General features: G+C 46.9%; 1 protein-coding gene across 2 annotated transcripts in view; it reads left to right on the top strand.

The window, feature by feature from the left end:
• The first annotated feature begins 13,679 nt into the window (after nt 1–13,679).
• Nucleotides 13,680–17,116, top strand: part of LOC122924554 (voltage-gated hydrogen channel 1-like) — a 65,460-nt gene continuing 62,023 nt past the window's right edge. The window contains exon 1 of one of the 2 annotated variants that reach the window (XM_044275773.1): nt 13,680–13,832. The gene's annotated coding sequence lies outside the window, so the exon portion shown is untranslated. The remainder of the gene's footprint in view (nt 13,833–17,116) is intronic. The other variant, XM_044275775.1, reaches the window with a different exon arrangement.

Below are 17,116 nucleotides of genomic sequence, written 5' to 3'. Positions count from 1 at the left end.
TATAGCCTGTGGCCCTTTCACAGATCTTATACAGTTTGACCCCATACCGGGCGAGCTTGCTGGGGATGTACTGTTTGATGCCAAGGCGCCCGGTAAAATGTACAAGGGACTCGTCTATGCAGATGTTCTGATTGGGGGTATACACATCTGCAAACCTGGATGACAAATGGTCTAGGAAGGGACGAATTTTGTGGAGCCGGTCATAAGCAGGGTGGCCTCTTGGATGACAGGTTTTATTGTCAGTGAAATGCATAAAGCGCATGATGACCTCAAAACGTGCCCTGGACATTGCAGCAGAGAACATGGGCATGTAATGTATTGGATCTTTAGACCAATAGGACCGCAATAATTTTTTTTTAGTTAGACCCATGCTGAGGATAAGGCCCAAAAATATTTTAAATTCGGAAACTGTGACTGATTTCCACCGGAAAGGCTGTGCATAGAAGCTTTCCGGATTGGCGGTTATATACTGTGTGGCGTAGCGGTTGGTTTCTGCCACAACAAAGTCATAGAGATCCGCGGTGAAGAACAGCTAAAAAAACTCAAGGGCTGATCCTAAATGAGCTGTCTCCACGCGAACTCCAGACTGGGCGGTGAAAGGGGGGCAATACGGGTGCGGCGGAAGCAGGGGATTGCCAATTTGGGTTTGCCAGCACCTCTGGGAGACTAAGGGCTCTACGGGCCTGTGAACGTGGTGGCTGCGACGGGGGAGTTACTGCACGTGCCACCGTACCAGCTTGAACTGCTCTTCTGGTGCTCGCCACTTCACCAGGGAATACGGCAGTGCTGGTACAAGGTCCAGGATGTGCTGCGCTGCTGGTGTATGCCGCACCATAAAAAAGATCAGCGCTAGCACCACTCAGGCTCATCACGCGGGGTATGCAGAACACTGACATGGGGTCGGGTACGCCTGACCATACCAGGGACCTCAACCTCGTCATCTTCACTAGCGGTTAGAGTGCCACTGCTGTCTACAGGTTCATATTCTGAACCACTGGATTCAGCGGGTGAGGCCATCGCTTTCATCCATCAGGGCCAGAATCCTGTAGGTGTCACGGACGGTGTACAGGAAACAAGGCAAAGCAACATGTATAAACGACTCGCTGGATCCCAAAACTAAGGAACCAAGGGAGACCCCTGCAGAAGACCTGGCACTTTCCCTGGCTGCTCAGCCTATGCAAAGATCCGAATGGTGGAGGTTTGCATATCCACGAACCTTGACTATAAAGCCCTGAGCACCCTACAATAGTGAGGGGACACGACCACCAGCTCCCTACACAAGATACGGAGGGAGTCAGGGTCACCTGGGATCCAGCAAACAGAAAATAACAGATAAAGGTACAATACTTAGCTTTGAAGCAAACAGGAGGACAGAGTCAGCGAGCACACACACTCTAGGAAGTAGTATAAGCCGCCCAGAAAAGCCTTCTGGGGAAGAATTTAAAGGGAAGCAATTAGTCCAACACATGACAGCTGAGAGAGGCTAACGAGAGGAGGAGCTGAATACCACAACACAGAAACTCAAGGAGGAGGTTCTGAAAGGCCTCTGTCAGAGCTTCTCAGCTGTCTGGTTGTGACAGTAGGCCTCTTCAGCGGAATACCCCTTTTTTGACATTTTAGGCTAACTAAATTTAGGGGGTATGCCTCTGAGACTACCCAGGAAAAAGAGCAAACCTACCTAGTAAAAAGGAGTGCTTGCGAAGTAAAGCTGCGATCGCTAATAAAGATCCAGAAAGCTCAAAAGTGATCTTTATAGCGCTGCAGCGATTTTACTGTGTTTTTCCAGTGATCAGAAAAAAAAATATATTCTGTCACTGCGGTGGGGCGGACTGAAAGCAAGTGTGGGCACAAGATCAGGCCTGATCGGGCGAACACTGTGTTTTTTGTAGAGCCTAAGGTGACCCTAATGTACTGATATAGATCTGATTGCGATCAGTCTTGATCACTTATAGTGATACTGATACTATATAGTACTAGTGCTGATTAGCGACAGCGATGATGCTAATCAGCGACTAATCAGTGACTGAGGTGCGGTGGGCTGGGCGCTAACTACCTGGCGGTGATGAGGGACCCTTACAGGGGGGTGATCAATGACAGGGGGGTGATCAGGGAGTCTATATGGGGTGATCAGGGGTTAATAAGGGGTTAATAAGTGACGGGGGGGGTGTAATGTGTGTGTGGTGTTTGGTGCTACTTACAGAGCTGCCTGTGTCCTCTGGTGGTCGATCCAAGCAAAAGGGACCACCAGAGGAGCAGGTAGCAGGTATATCAGACGCTATTTACAAAATAGCGTCTGATATACCTATTTGATTGGTTATTTTAAAAATCTACAGCCTGCCAGCCAATGATCAGCGCTGGCAGGCTGTAGTTAAACTTGTGAACTGCGCAATCCCGTGAACGAGCGCTCCTGTGAGCGCGCGTTCACAGGAAATCTCAGGTCTCACAAGATGACGCCAATAGGCGTCACTGAGACCTGAGAGCACTGGCGTCCGGACGCCTATTAAAGGATAACTGTAGTATACTTTTTTTTTGAGTATTGGATTGTACTGATTAATATCTCCTTGGTGGCCCTATTTCAACTTTTCACTGTGTATTCAATTACCCCTTAATTCCCCATTTTTGTTCCCTGTACTGCCTACTTTTACCTGTGCTTAAAATAGGGTTGCTAGGCATGGTCCGTCTCTCTGTTGAAGGACGGAGGACGCAGAAGCAGGCTGCATGCAAGGTCAGATTACTGACAGCCAGGGACTGTAAGTAAATGATTAAAGCCAGGTCCTCCCCAGCAGCTGATAACGGTGCCTGGGCTGTGTGCACTTCTCCCTGTCCCTGCGCTTGGCAGACGCTCCCTCACTCAGCAGAGCTGGATAATGCAGGGTTGAAGCAGCGCACAACAGGGAAGGGAGATCTGCCATCTGCTGAGTGTATAAATGAAAGCAACATGTGGTAAGAGGACCCCTTTGTGCTTCAGGAGATTAACCCTTTAGGGGGGAGAGCTCTGGTTACTGACACTTTTGGGGGGCTATTGTTACTGGCTAGTGCATGTGAGGAGCTCAATGCATTGTGGGTAGTGAGGGCAGGCAGGATTAGCCTCAGGGTGAGGGCAGTGGCGGCCATCTTAACTGAATAGTGAAATTGCAGTTTTATGCAGACTGGTTGCTAAGGGCTGAATCTTATTAAATATGGGGTAAGTCAGTCTAATAGTAACTGATTCTGGAATATCATGTTATTAGTAACTACATATATGAAAATTGAAATTAGGGTCTAAATGTGAGAGTTATCCTTTAAGTACCACTTAACTTATACTGCACTAGGCGCTCAACACTCCATGATAACCTGGCCATAGTCATCTAGGGAGCGTCGGGGTGTCATGTACTGTAATCCCTCCATATTCTTTGAGACGCCCGCAAACAGAAGGGTGGCTTCATCCTGTAATCCCTTCCAAACACCAAGGTCTATAAATAGCTTCTCGTACGGTTACCTTGATGACTAAACTAGTACCTAAACACATTTTCCCTAAGGCTTCCTGCACACGAACATGTGCGCCCCATGGTCGTGCTGCAGCCCGCAAAATGCAGGCCGCAATGCACGGACACCGTCCGTTGGGCAGCCGCAGCGGATTGCGGACCCATTCACTTTAATGGGTCCGCGATCCGGCCGTCCGCAAAAAGATAGAACATGTCCTATCTTTTTGCAGAACGGATGTACGGGACGAAACCCGACGGAAGCACTCCATAGTGCTTCCGTAGGGTTCCGTTGCGTGCTTCCGTCCCGCTCCAATCTCTGGATTTGCGAACCCATTGAAGTGAATGGGTCCGCATCCGTGATGCGGAATGCCCACAGAACGGCACCCGTGTATTGCGGATTCGCAAATGCGGTCCGCAATACGGCAACGTTCGTGAGCAGGAGGCCTAATGCAGGACCCCTTGCCCTAGGACACACTAAACAAGGAGGAAGAGCCGGTTCTCTCTCCATAGACACATATAATAGGCAGCGTATTCCCTTCACGATCTTAGACCTGCTTGTGACTTTTACCACTTGGTGTATCAATAGGCTAAACTAACACAAGGTACATAACAACCATTAGTATTTTACCTTCTCAGAGGCAGTCCATAATGAGCAACAGTGATGTTAGATCTGCTTGTGACGTACACTGACATCCTCAAAGGCAGTCCATAAAAGCTAAGCAAGTGCTTACTATCTGGTTAACTGTATAATTACACCAAAGTCTGTACAAAATGCATATAATCACATTGTGGCACCTGCAAAAGAATACACACAATGGGCAACAGTGCTTGAATGTTGCTAAAACAGAAAAGATTAGTGCAAATATTTAAAGGGGTTGTCCAAGTTATATTTATTGATGACCTATCCTCAGGACAGGTCATTAATATCAGATCGGCTGGGGTCCGACACCCGGCACCCCCTCTGATCAGCTGTTTGAAGAGAAGGCGCGCGCCATGCCAGCGCTGCCTCCTCTTCACTGTTTACCTTCTAGCCGTTGCATCTGCAGTGGTGAGCAGGTGTAATTACACCCAAGCCGTCCCATTCATTTCAATGGTACGGATCGCTACAAGTGTAGGGAAGCAATCCGTACCATTGAAATAAATGGGGCGGCTTGGGTGTAATTACACCTGCTCACTGCTGCAGATGCAACGGCTAGAAGGTAAACAGTGAAGAGGAGGCAGCGCTGACATGGCGCACGCCTTCTCTTCAAACAGCTGATCGCTGATCGGCGGGGGTGTCAGACCCCAGCTGATCTGATATTGATGACCTATCCTGAGGATAGGTCAGGGGCGTAGCTATAGGGGGTGCAGGAGCCTGAGGGGGCCCAAAGACCCTTGTGCTTCATTAGAAGACACCGGTATTATAGACAGTACATGCTGGTCAAGTTACACCTCTGGCTGGAGGGAAGGGGTTAAGTCAAAATGGAGGGGAGGGGGGATGCTGTTTCAATTTTTGCCTCAGGCAATATGAAGGCTATATGCTTCCCTGCCCTTGGTCACAAAACACTAAGGCCCCTTTCACACGGGCGAGTATTCCGCGTGGATGCGATGCGTGAGTTGAACGCATTGCACCAGCACTAAATCCCGACCCATTCATTTCTATGGGGCTGTTCACATGAGCGGTGATTTTCACGCATCACTTATGCGTTGCGTTAAAATCGCAGCATGCTCTATTTTGTGCGTTTTTCACGTAACGCAGGCCCCATAGAAATGAATAGGGTTGCATGAAAATCGCAAGCATCCGCAAGCAAGTGCGGATGCGGTGCGATTTTCACGCACGGTTGCTAGGAGACGATCGGGATAGAGACCCGATCATTATTATTTTCCCTTATAACATGGTTAGAAGGGAAAATAATAGCATTTTGAATACAGAATGCATAGTACAATAGCTCTGGAGGGGTTAAAAAATAAAATAAAAATTTAACTCACCTTAATCCACTTGATCACGCAGCCTGGCATCTCTTCTGTGCTGTGTGGAGGAACAGGACCTGTGGTGACGTCACTCCGGTCATCACATGATCCATCACCATGGTAAAAGATCATGTGATGGATCATGTGATGACCGGAGTGATGTCACCACAGGTCCTGTTCCTCCACACAGCTAAGGTGAAGACAGAAGGAGATGCCGGCTTCGCGATCAAGTGGACTAAGGCGAGTTAAATTTTTATTTTTTAACCCCTCCAGCGCTATTTTACTATGCATTCTGTATTCAGAATGCTATTATTTTCCCTTATAACCATGTTATAAGGGAAAATAATACAATCTACAGAACACCGATCCCAAACCCGAACTTCTGTGAAGAAGTTCGGGTTTGGGTACCAAACATGCGCGATTTTTCTTACGTCAGTGCAAAACGCATTACAATGTTTTGCACTCGCGCAGAAACATTGCGCGTGTTCCCGCAACGCACCCGCACATTTTCCCGCAACGCCCGTGTGAAAGAGGCCTAAGGGAATGGGTGCCCAAGCTGAACTCTTGCACCAGGGCCCATGAGCCTTTAGCTACACCCCTGGGATATGTCATCAATAAATATAACTTGGACAACCCCTTTAATGCAAATACATAGGGCCCATTTTTAATGCAATCAGGTAGTGCAATAATAAAGTCACATTAGAGTCTCTTTCTTCAGTGCTTAGAGATAAAGTGCACCAAACTGGAACTTTAAGTGCAATAAAAGTCCTTTGTGATCCAAGGGAACAGTAATGTCATTATTGGTAATCCAAATGAGGTAGTAAAGTCATTTGTAATCCACATAAGGCAACAATGTCATTTGTAACCCACATTTTCGTAACCCACATCCCGTTTCCGTTCTGTTTTTTGTGTTCCGTATATGGGCCGTATACGGGACCATTAATTTCAATGGATCCGCAAAAAAACTGGAAGGTACTCCGTATGCCTTCCGTTTCTGTGTTTCTGTTTTTCCGTTCAAATATAGAACATGTCCTATTATTGTCTGCATAACGGACAAAGATAGTACTGTTCTATCAGGGGGCAGCTGTTCCGTTCCGCAAAAAAAACGGAATGCACAAGGACGTCATCCGTATTTTTTGCAGACAGCTAGCGCATCAGCAGTTTATTCCCTGAGGCTGATGCCAGCACAGGGAAGAAACACTATGCCGGCACTGACATGCGGCATACTCACGCATGTGCGAGATTACGGCGCTCTAACTTTGTGATGTCGGGGAGCAAGAAGGAGATTTGGAGGATGCGAGCGCCGGTGCTGGACTCCTTCACAGTGGGCATGGCTGGGCACCAAAAACGTTAGTAACAGCCCCTTGGGCAACTTAGGCTACTTTCACACTGGCGTTTCTGGGTCCGCTTGTGAGATCCGTTTCAGGGCTCTCACAAGTGGTCCAAAATGGATCAGTTTAGCCCTCATGCATTCTTAATGATTAAGAATGCATCAGTTTGCGTCCGTTCAGCCTCCATTCCGCTCTGGAGGCGGACACCAAAACGCTGCTTGCAGCGTTTTGATGTCCGCCTAGCGATGCGGAACCAAACGGATCCATCCTGACTTACAATGTCAGTCAATGGGGACGGATCCGTTTTCACTGACACAATATGGTGCAATTGAAAACGGATCCGTCCCCCATTGACTTTCAGTGTAAGTCAAAATGGATCCGTTTGCATTATCATGGTAATGCAAACGGATCCGTTCTGAATGGATACAAGCGTTTGCATTATAGGTGCGGATCCGTCTGTGCAGATTCCAGACAGAGCCACACCTAACGCAGGTGTGAAAGTAGCCTTACTTGCCTCATTTACATATATATATAAAATCGTTTTTTTGACACAAAAAAAGCACACGGAGCTATGGGGAATGTAAATTGCAGACATGCTAACGGCGATCTAGCAGAGCATGTACGTAGCTCTATAGGCAAAATCCAGGTGACAGAATCCCTTTAACCGGACATATTTAGAAAGAGCAGCTCTTTAGAGGAGGGATTTCAAATCCTCTTTGCTGCTGGAGCTGCAGTTAAGCTGGATGAGAGGCCTGCCCTGCCTCTGGTATTTCATCCTTGCTTCAACAGTGGTGTTTTGGCGACACCTACTGTCGCTTCTATGTAAGGTCCTGGTAGTGGTGCTCTTCATAGCCGCCGTGACCTTGTGTTTGATTGGAGCGGATGCTCCTGCTATGCCGAGGGAATCCAGAACTTCTGGCTGTAGGGGGTCGGTAGATAGGTCTCCTCTTTGTAGGGCCTGAGGGACATCTCCGGCTGGCTTCTCTTCACGGATTGTGGCTGGGTTTTCCAAGGCAGCTGGTACGTCACTATAGTCGGGCTATAGACTAGGGCTGTCTGGGCCACACTTCCCATCTGCTGTTCAATGGTTGGAGGTTTCGGGCAGTCCAGGTATGAGGGGCTCCGGCTCTGGTTCCGGCTTCACTCGGTACCTTCCGTATCCTGTAGGCGGCCAATACGTCCCCGGGCAGCTGGATCCTCCTGCCAGTGCTCCGAAGTGGGCACAGGAACCAGCGGCTTAGACAACAAGCTCACTCCCATGGCGAAGAGGCCTTTAGTGGACCGCATGGGGGTGTACTCCATCTGCTCCCCCTTGTATAAGCTATGCCCGACCTATGGGAGATAGGGCCACCACCTGTTTACAAAAAGTTCTGTCCCCGTTCGATCATCTTGCAGGAACCTCGTACCTCTTTCTACCTTGAACCACACAACGATGGCAGTCCTCCGCTCCAGCATCAGGTCGTGGGCAAGTGGACGACCCAGTATTCGGAGGACCCAGTCCTCAACGGCCTTCCTGTAATCCCAGGCATTGGTGGTGTGGGCTGTCACTCTCAGCGGCACCATTGGGTTGTGGACATCACTGTCCTCGGTTTTCCTGGGTGGCTAGCTTCTTCTGGGCGGTGGAGTGTGATCTTTGGCCGCCTCCACCGCACCAGCCGGAGCGGGCAATGCGGGCTTCTCTGTCCCAGATCCTTGGACAAGCTGCGACAATTCTATCTCCTCCACTGCTTCTTTCAGTTCCAGGAGGTCATCGCCACAGACCATGGCTCCCCAGTTGGGTTTCAGGAGCGCCTTCCTGCTTGGCTGCTCGTTCGCCATCTTGTCTCTCTCTGAAATCACGGGGGAAGAAGGAGGGGCTTGAAGGGAGGAGCTTCCACTTCCTCTTTGCACACTGTAGTATCGCTGCCTGTAGGCGGGGCTAGAGATTATCGCTTTAAAGAGGGGCGGTCCTGGATTTTCCCGCTCTGGCGGAGCAAGAAGAAACTGCGCCATCGCATGTAAAAATGGTGGCTTTGGAAATCCAATAGGCTCTACAGTTCATAGGCACACAGAGTTAACCCATTCGGATCCTGTTCGTGACGCCACATGCAGCACTACCAACTACGGTACTGGGGTCTTTTTAGTGGTGTTATAAGAGTTTTATCGTGACGCCAGTTGAATTTCAAAGTAGATAGAGATGATGGTACTCAGGTGTAGGAATGCCAGAATGGTGTAAAGGTAGCCTATAATGTCCCTTTAGGGTCCATTCACACGTCCGTAGTGTATTGCAGATCCGCAATACATCCGGCCGGCACCCTCATAGAAATGCCTATTCTGGTCCGCAATTGCGGACAAGAATAGGACATGTTCTATTTTTTTATTTCTTTTTGCGGACTGGAAGATCGGGGGGAGCTCTCCAGGAATTGCGGATGAGGAGAGCACATAGTGTGCTCTCTGCATCGCTTTACTTGAATAAACTTGCATCAGAGAACAATCTTCCAACTTTATCTTGACAGGCTTTGGCATAAATTCTGGCAGGAAAACACACTAAGCTCTGAAACTCTTTAGCTCTATTGTGCTAACAGGTTTAAACAGGAATCTTTTCCTTTCTGCTGTGCTTTACTTTTTGTGGTCTGTCTTTGTCTTTATCCAGGGAACTTTACTCCTTGTTGTAAGATTTGTAGCTTTAGCCTCCATGTCCAGCAGAGAATAGGGGTGCTCTGCTAGCTGGCACACAGCTTTCCCCATACAGGGGGTAAGCTAGACTCGACCTCTCCCCATGAAGGGGTAGGCTATACTGACCTTCACTAACTAAACTCCTCCCTCTCTAGAAAGGGCTAGAATGGAAAGAAGGTTCCATTCCAGGCAAAATAGCTCTTCCCTTGATGACGCCATCTGCTGGTGAATCAGGCACATTACAATTGAACATAACGTTACAGGGAAATGGGAATAAACATTTTGCAGGCCCTGGCAATAAATACACATGATGACATAAAATCAACCATAGAAGATAGTGGGACGATGTAAAAGGTGGTAATGCACCTCTGGGGCGTTACATTAGTGTCACAGCCAGAGAGAAAAAAACAGCTCATCTTCTCGCTGGCTGTGACGCTCTCCACTGTGATTGGACAGCGCTACAGCCAGGGAGAAGGAGATGCCCATTGAGAAACAGGGCAGTGTCCTCCTCCCTGTACTGATGCTATTCATTAGCATACATGGCGCCAAAACAGAACAGGGTGCACAGTGGGAGAACATAGCAGAGAATCAGTAAAAAAATAGCGAGATGACATCTCCTAATCTTACATAACCAAATGATAAAAGTTATGGGTTTTGAAGCTGCATGTACTAAAAAAAAAAAAGGGGGAAAATAGTCTGGTCTTGAACTGTTAAATATATCTGGAGATGTTATTCCGTCACCCCTCTAGGAGACCGCTTTGTAATGTCTTAGGGCTTATTCACACGACCATATGAATGGGTCTGCATCCGTTCCGCAATTTTGCGGAACGGGTGCGGACCCATTCATTTCAATGGGGCTGAAAAAGATATGGGGCCACATTTATCATTAGCTCAAGTCAGAATAATGGAGTGAAAAAGTCGCAAATCTTTGCGCAATCGCTTAAACTTCGCAAAAATGTGCGACTTTTATTGGCTTTGCATTATGCTCTCCAGTTTTCTGAAAGTGGGCGTTTTTTCTTATGTAAATGAATCTCTAGACAGATTTACTATTGCGACAATTTAAAAAGTCGCAAAAAAATGCGTAAAATCACTCCAGTGAGGACCATGCTTATCTTATGCGACTTTTTAAAAGAACATGTGACTTTTTCGCAAAGACGTGCAACTGTTGTAAAGCCGCTTACTGACGGATAAACTGCTACCGTCAAACCACATTTATTACAGTCTGAGGCCTCATGCACACGACAGTATTTTTTAGCGGTCCGCAAAAAGGGGTTCCGTTATCTGTTTTTGTTTCCGTGTGTCTTCCTTTATTTTTGGAGGATCACCAGACATAAAGAAAAGTAAAAAAAAAGTCTAAGTCAAGTTTGCCATGCAAATGATAGGAAAAAAAAAAGGACGTGGACACGCGGATGACAATCTTGTGTGCTTCCGCGTTTTTTCACTGACCCATTGACTTGAATAGGTCGGCGAACCGTGTTTCCGTGAAAAAAATCGGACTGGAACCACGGATCACGGACGCGGATGACAAACGGTGCATTAGCCGAGTTTTCAACGGACCCATTGAAAGTCAATGGGTCCGCAGAAAATCACGAAAAACGGAACAACGGACACGGAATGAAACAACGGTCGTGTGCATGAGGCCTTAAAGGGCCGATCATAAATCTGACTTTAGCCATATGTGAAAGTGGAGTGAGCTGTCAGAGTAATGATAAATCTGGCCCATGGACAGCACACTGTGTGCCGTCCGCATACATTGCTCCGTTCCATGGCCCCACAAAAAATATGGAACATGTCCTATTCTTGTCCGTTTTGCGGACAAGAATAGGCATTTTTTTTAATGGGCCGCCTGTTCCATTCCACAAATTGCAGAACACACAAGGGTGTGTGAATAAGCTCTAACATTCACACGTCAGTGTTTGGTCAGTGATTTCCATCAGCGATTTTGAGCCAAAACCAGGTGCGGCTCTAAACACAGAACAGGTGCAGATTATTCCCTTATACCTTATGTCTGTGTAGGCTCCACTCCTGGTTTTGGCTCACAGTCACTGATGGAAATCACTGACCAAACACTGACCGAGGCCTTGTCCACATTTCTGTTTTTCACTGATGTGTGCTGACACGGAGTGAAATTGTCACATCTGTTACAACTTTTTGAAAATGCCGGGTCTTAAAGGGGTTATCCAACACTGAACATTTCTAACTGACCGCTTCAGAGTGTCTGGACCCGCAGTGGGGTTCATACTTTCACTGGATTCTGGCTGCATCGCTCCACGGCTGCATCGTCGGCTCCCAGGTCTCTACGAATCAACATCCTGTTGACGGGTGTCACATGACCACTGCAGCCAATCACTGGCCACAGCGGTGACCCGTCATCCGTGTGGCACGTGTCCCTATGATGTACCGAATGGATCACAGGTCACCACTGCGGCCTGTGGTTGGCTGCAGCGGTAACATGACGCCGGTCAGCAAGATGTTGATTCCCAGAGATCCAGGACCTGACGATGCAGCCAGAATCCAGCATCGGGGGACCAGGTAAGTATTAACCCCACCGTGGGTCCAGCCACTCTGAAGAGGTCAGTTAAAAAAGGGTTAGTGTTGGATAACCCCTTTAAATCTGGTTTAAAACCTACCCCCCTAGCTAATCACGACCACTTTCTCATCCACTTTTCAAAAGTGTCAAGAGCATCGTAAAATTACAAAAAGTTGCCAAGATAGAGAACTGACGTAGAAGACTTCATAAATACCCTTGTATATGTTTTTTTCTGAAAAACATCTTCTTTAGCTAGTTAGCGTTAAGGCAACACACTGGGGGTCATTTACTAAGATCTCTATGCCAGTTTTGGCGTAAAAAAAAGGTGCTAGACTCTTTTTTGCGACTTTTTAAACATCCTTGCCTCTTGGGAATGGCGGGGAACGGAACATTAGTCCCCATAAATTTGCTAACATTTACGCCTGGAAATAGGTGTAAACAGTGAAAACCCACTCGGGGGTGAAGTATTTTTTTTTACTCAGGTGCATGTACTACATTGGATGCATCTAATTTATGACGAAGCTTACCCCTCGTCATAACTTTTACACACAGGGGCGTAGCTAAAGGCTCATGGGCCCTGGTGCAAGAGTTCAGCTTGGGGCCCCCCTTTCCTCAGTGATTTGTTTGCAGGGCCAGGGAAGCCCATAGCCTTCGTGCTACTTGAGGCAAAAATTGAAACGGCACCCCCCCATGCCGAATTCTTGACCTAACCCCTTCCCTCCAGCCAGAGGTGTAACTTGACCTGCATGCACTTTCTATAATACTGGTGTCTTCTTGTGAGGCACAAGAGTCTATGGGCCCCTCAGGCTCCTGGGCCCGGTAGCGACTGCTACCTCTGCACCCTATAGCTACGCCCCTGTTTACACATCCTCCAGTAGTGGAGGGGGTGAATCAAAGACTCCGGTCTTTGTAAATGACCCCCAATTTTTTTTAGGGCTCATGCACACTAACGTATTCATTTGAATGGGTCTACAAAAAAACTGGTTACTCTGTGTGCACTCCGTTTCTGTATGACCATTTCCGCAAAAAAAAAAAATAGAATATGTCCTATTATCGCCCGCATTATGGACAAGGATAGTACTGTTCTATTAGGAGCCGGCTGTTCCGTTCCACAAAATACGGAATGCACACGGATGTCATCCGTATTATTTGCGGATCCATTTTTTGCACAAAATACATACAGTCGTGCGCAAGAGGCCTTAAGGACAAGGATAGCACTGCTCTATTAGCGGCCAGCTGTTCCATTCTGCAAAATATGGAATGCGCCACGGATGTCATCTCTATTTTTTGCGGATCTGTATTTTGCAGACCACAAAATACATACGGTCTTGTGCATGAGCCTTTAAGGTTTTTTTTTTTCCCATAGGCTTCTCTATACAGAAAAAATGCATGACTGTATAAAAAAAAGATTCCCCAATTTTTATTTTTTTTTCAAAAAATGTCAGACAAAACTCCACACTACAGAAAAAGCATATAAAGCAGGTCCCGTTCACACTGAGTTTTTCCCATTGTTCTTCAATGAACATGGCTTTAGTGTATAGTCATATTTCAGAGATGTTGCCAAAAGCCTAAACCCTTACAAAAAGTGTATTTTTTCCAACGAAATTCCCTAATTGGAAAGAAGCAGCCTTTCCCCTGGCACCACTACGGTGAACCCAGGGCCAACAGCCCCCGGAGCAGGAAGCATCACGTGCTGCGATGTCTGAGGAAATGAACTTCGCCGACTCAGGAGTCAGGGCGGGAACTACTTTTTCACTGTGATAGGTCTCCTGACCACATTACAGCGGCGGAAGGAAACGTGCAAGAAAGGGATCATTCCACGGCAATTTAAATGAAGTGTGAAGTTAGTGAGCGAGAAGTGACAGTGCGGGCAGCGGGCACTTACCTCCGCCTCTTGTACAGGTGAGTAGGACACGTTATGCCGGGGTATGTATCTTGTGGGTGCGAGTCTGTGGTGAACGGTCCTTACCAGACAGCGTACCTCCTGCTCCCCTGGTAACAGCCATCACTGAGGGTCTCAGGATAGAAAACCGCACTGTGTGAACTATATGTGACATCCATGTCAGCCTGCTCAGTGCACAGCATCTTCCTGGACTGTCTTCCCTCTCAGACAGATTATACGGCCTTTGTATGGATTTTTCGTGGTGTTTTTTAGGGGCTTGAAAAGAAAAAAACTCTGAAATTCATATATAGTGTTTTTCTGGTAACACATATATTTTTTTTTATTCTTTATATTTTTTTTTTTTCTACAGAGCAACCTGCCACACACCAGCTATTGTAAAACTACAACTCCCAACATACAGACTTGCTTGGCTGTTGGCTAGGTGCTCCCATAGAAGTGAATGAAACATGCTGGGAGTTGTAGTTTCCCTACAGCTGGAGTGCTGAAGCTTGCTGACCCATGCTATAGAAAAAACACTTAAAAGCAATGACCCAGGACATGCTGCAGTTTGAAAAATACAATGGACCAAAATAAAAATGTTCCAAAAGCCTTAGGCCCCCTTCACACGGGCGTCGCGGGTGAGGGGCCGGATGCGTTCAGGGTGCATTGCGGGAAACCCGCGCGAGTAGGCACGCAATTCCAGTCAGTTTTGTCTGCGATTGCGTTCTGATTTTATTATTATTTTTTTTTTTTTCGCGCAATGCGTTTTTGGGAGCGTGTGAGGAAAAAAATGATTGTGGTACCCAGACCCGAACCCGGACTTATTTACTGAAGTATGGGATTGGTGTTCTGTAGACTTTATTGTTTTCCATTATAACATGGTTATAATGGAAAATAATAGCATTCCTTAATACAGAATGCTAAGTATAATGTCAATTGAGGGTTAAAGAATAATAAAAACATAACTCCCCTCATCCACTTGTTCGCGCAGCTGGTATCGTCTTATTTCAGGACCTGCAAAAGGACCTTTGACGTCATCCACGTGGTGAGTGCGATGACGTCAGCGAAGGTCCTTTGCTGAAGTTAATAATAATAATAATAATAATAAATATTATTATTAATTCTCTGATAAAAACCCATCACTAACGTCATGGCTTCTGTCTATAATGGAGACGTGACCGCGCTAATGGATCCGTACCGATGATGAGGTCATACGGCTAACATCCACGGCAGAAGGGTCAGTGCAGATTTGTAATTTAGTGGTAGCTTTAGGGCCGCTTCACACGAGCGGATGCCGTGCGTGGCATCCGCTCCGTGAAAGAGTGCCAAGACCCGCTGCAGACTGCAGAGGCACGGAGCGGTAACATGACTGTTAATGCTCCGTGCCTCTCTGTGATCTCTTTACTACGAAATCACAGTGACAACTGTGATTTCGTAGTAAAGAGATCACAGAGAGGCACGGAGCATTAACAGTCATGTTACCGCTCCGTGCCTCTGCAGTCTGCAGCGGGTCTTGGCACTCTTTCACGGAGCGGATGCCACGCACGGCATCCGCTCGTGTGAAGCGGCCCTTAGGAGAGTATTTGTGGATTTCATAGAAGCAGAGAAACCTCAACCAATCAAATCAAAAGGCTAAAAAAAATCCACTGGTTCGCTCGCTGGTTCTTACCGCCTTCTGCACCCCAGATATACTGAGGGCTCATGCCCACTACCGTGGCTTGGTACCATCCGATCCGCATTTTTTCTGGCTCGGATGCGGACCCATTCAATTCAATGGGGCCACAAAAGATGCGGACAGCGCTCCGTGTGCTGTCAGCATCCGTTGCTGCGGAGCACACGTCTGGTGTCTGTGTTTTGCGGACCGCAAAACATGGTAAGGTCGTGTCTACGAGGCCTCACTAGCGGGGAAAGCACTTATTGGTTAACCCCTTAATGACCAGTCACTTTTTTGTGATTTAGCGCACGTGGTTCAATAAGTTCTGCAGCTTTTTATTACATGACACAGGGATTTTTAACATATTTATTTTGTTTTATTAGGTGGAAACTGTTCAAAAATTAAAAAATATATATTTTTATTCAAACTATAGCTCACTCTTTAAATATGCAAATTATTATAATCATTTCCCTATTTTGTGTTGGATCCTTTTATTATATAAAATGTATAGTTTCACATTAATGGGCGTTTTTTATTGTATTTATTTTTAAATGTATCTCTGCTACCCTGGCTCTAGGAGCCGCATGCGGGTTGTGCACCCCTGCCTTAAGCTGTGTAACATCTGCCATCTGACAAGTGGAGGCAAATTCAGCTTGGCTCGCAGATGTTACACAAGTTAAAGGAAACCTGTCACCAGGATTTTTTGCATAGAGCTGGGGACATGGGCTGCTAGATGGCCGCTAGCACATCTGCAATACCCAGTCCCCTTAGCTCTCTGTGCTTTTATTGTGCTGAAAACCGTTTTGATCGATATGCAAATTAACCTGATATGTGTCCTGTATCCGGAGATGAGTCCAGCGGAAAGGAGCCCAGCACCGCCCCGCGTCCTCCGAATCTCCTCCTTGCTGGCTGACGTCACAGAGCTGGAGCGCCGAAATCTCGCGATTCGCAAGCTAGCGCATGCGCAGTGTCGGCATGTTCATTCCCTGTGCTGGCATCAGCACAGGGAACAAACTACGCATGCGCTAGCTCGTGCATCGCGAGATTTCGGCGCTCCAGCTCTGTGACGCCAGCAAGGAGGAGATTCAGAGAACGCGGCGCGGTGCTGGGCTCCTTTCCGCTGGAAGCCCCCCTGATGCACCCCTAGAGTAGAAACTCCAAAAAAGTGGCCCCATTTTAGAAACTACGGGATAGGGTGGCTGTATTGTTGGTACTAGTTTAGGGTACATATGATTTTTGGTTGCTCTATATTACACTTTTTGTGAAGCAAGATAACAAGAAATAGCTGTCTTGGCACCGTTTTTATTTTTTGTTATTTACAACATTCATCTGACAGGTTAGATCGTGTGATATAGATCAGGTTGTCACGGATGCGGCAATACCTAATATGTATACTTAATTTATTTATGTAAGTTTTGCACAATGATTTCATTTTTGAAGCCAAAAAATCATGTTTTAGTGTCTCCATAGTCTGAGAGCCATATTCTTTTGAGTTTTTAGGCGATTACCTTGGGTAGGGTATGATTTTTTGCGGGATGAGATGACTGTTTTATTGGCACTATTTTGGGGTGCGTGTGATATATGGATCGCTTGCTATTGCACTTTTTGTGATGTAAGGTGACAAAAATGGTTTATTTAGCACAGTTTTTA

The sequence above is a fragment of the Bufo gargarizans genome, chromosome 1, assembly GCF_014858855.1.
Source record: "Bufo gargarizans isolate SCDJY-AF-19 chromosome 1, ASM1485885v1, whole genome shotgun sequence".
NCBI lineage: Eukaryota > Metazoa > Chordata > Amphibia > Anura > Bufonidae > Bufo > Bufo gargarizans.
This window is presented reverse-complemented; position numbering and strand designations above follow the sequence as displayed.